Source organism: Onychostruthus taczanowskii, unplaced genomic scaffold (assembly GCF_017590055.1).
Source record: "Onychostruthus taczanowskii isolate IOZ18803 unplaced genomic scaffold, ASM1759005v1 scaffold95, whole genome shotgun sequence".
In the NCBI taxonomy this organism is placed as follows: Eukaryota; Metazoa; Chordata; class Aves; order Passeriformes; family Passeridae; genus Onychostruthus; species Onychostruthus taczanowskii.
In genome coordinates, this window is record NW_024507546.1 from 2435964 (window position 1) to 2437216 (window position 1253).

General features: G+C 67.5%; 1 protein-coding gene across 2 annotated transcripts in view; it reads right to left on the reverse strand.

Moving 5' to 3' along the window:
- The window catches only part of SLC41A2 (solute carrier family 41 member 2), a 43995-nt gene extending 43471 nt beyond the window's left edge, over window positions 1–524 (reverse strand). The window contains exon 1 of one of the 2 annotated variants that reach the window (XM_041426813.1): window positions 271–524. The gene's annotated coding sequence lies outside the window, so the exon portion shown is untranslated. The remainder of the gene's footprint in view (window positions 1–270) is intronic. The other variant, XM_041426811.1, reaches the window with a different exon arrangement.
- Window positions 525–1253: the final 729 nt, after the last annotated feature.

The window sequence follows — 1253 nt, forward strand, 5'->3', positions numbered from 1 at the left end:
CGCCGGGCCCGCAGCACGGCGAGGGCGAGCCCCGCGGCACCCGGGAACCCCGGCCGGGGCGGGAGGCGAGCGGCACCGAGTGCCCCCCAGTCCCGGGCGCCCTGGGCACCCCGGCATCGGGGCGTGCCAGCGTGGCGCTCGGGGGGCTCCGCCACTGGCCAGGAAACTTTCTCCCCCGTGGCCCCCGCCGCCTTCCCCGGCCCGGGGCGGCAGGTCCCCGGCCCGCCCGGCCCCGCTGCCCTCGCCCCCCGCGCCGCCCCCTCCCCTCACCTGGGCGAGAGCGGCGCCGGCAGCGCGGCGGGGTCGCGCTCCATCGCCGCGGCGGGGCGGGAGCAGCCGGCGGCGGTGACAGCTCCGCGCTAGGTGAGCGCCGCCGCCACTGAGCAGGCGCGGAAGCGGGCGGCCCCCGCGATGATGTGGCCCGTGATGCGCAGAGCCGCCGCCGCCACCGGCCGCTCCGAGCCCCGCTGGGCGGGGCAGGGAGGAGCCGAGTCCGCCGCCCCGCGCCGCCCGTGGGACGGGACGGGACGCTGTGCCCGTGGTCTCTCCCAGCCTGGCCCCCGGGGCGAACCCCCACTGCCCGACAGCCGCTGGCCGCGCTGCGAGACCCGCCCGCGGCCCCTTCGCATTGCCGGCCCCTCGGCCGTAGCGGGGGCGAAGCTGCGCCCCCGCCTCGCTGCCGCCCAGGGTCCCGGCTGGTGCCCCGCAGCCGGGAAACAAAAGCGCTGGGGAGCGGGGCCAGGGCGCTCCCCGGGCAGCGCCGGCCGTGCCGGTGCCCTTGCTTCCAGTCACAGAAGCTTCTTGGCCGTAGCACAGGAGTCGCCGTTTTGTACTGACTCCTGACTGTCAGCTGCCAGGACGTTGTCGCTCTTTCCTGCCAGTTGGCAAAAAGCAGCTTCCTCAGGAATCCAATTTTGTAAAGTGTTTGGGTCAGTTGGAATATCCTTGTTCTTGCCCAACTGGACTGTGCACCCTGCAAACAGCACGTAAGTCTGCAAGTTCCTCCCTTGACATCAGCTGCCTCTGTTTAACTAAGTACGGAGCCAAGGCCTTGCTGGACTCCTGTTTTGAAAAACACTTAATATTAACACTTCACATTAATACATTGGAACAGTCAAGCCAGCTAAATTTGTGCATTTATTATCAGTACTAGTATTATTCCTCAATTGTTGCTCAATTGTTTGAAGTGGTGAGGATGCCTTAAGTGGAAGGTGAAAGGGAAGAAGGGAGATGAAAAGAGAAGATTTAATGAT